Source organism: Etheostoma spectabile, chromosome 5, assembly GCF_008692095.1.
Source record: "Etheostoma spectabile isolate EspeVRDwgs_2016 chromosome 5, UIUC_Espe_1.0, whole genome shotgun sequence".
Taxonomy (NCBI): domain Eukaryota; kingdom Metazoa; phylum Chordata; class Actinopteri; order Perciformes; family Percidae; genus Etheostoma; species Etheostoma spectabile.
Genome location: NC_045737.1, coordinates 35835007 through 35835221, shown reverse-complemented (window position 1 = coordinate 35835221; position 215 = coordinate 35835007). Strand labels below are relative to the sequence as shown.

The 215-nt window shown below is 38.6% G+C and overlaps 1 protein-coding gene across 1 annotated transcript in view; it reads right to left on the bottom strand.

Moving 5' to 3' along the window:
• pikfyve (phosphoinositide kinase, FYVE finger containing) overlaps window positions 1–215 on the bottom strand; it is a 41713-nt gene that overhangs the window by 10332 nt on the left and 31166 nt on the right.

Genomic DNA, 215 nt, shown 5'->3' with positions numbered 1-215 from the left:
ACACACACACACACACACACACACATTGCAATATGAAATAGTATTATGATATAATCTGATTGCGTGCTTTCATTTCACCATCATAATAGCAAGGCGCCATGGTCCAAATGCGCCTGTCTTTTAAAGGGAATGGGAGATGACACTGATTGGTTTATTGCATTTTACTCCCAGAACACACCTATGATTAATGAAGACACTAAGTACAACCCTTTTGA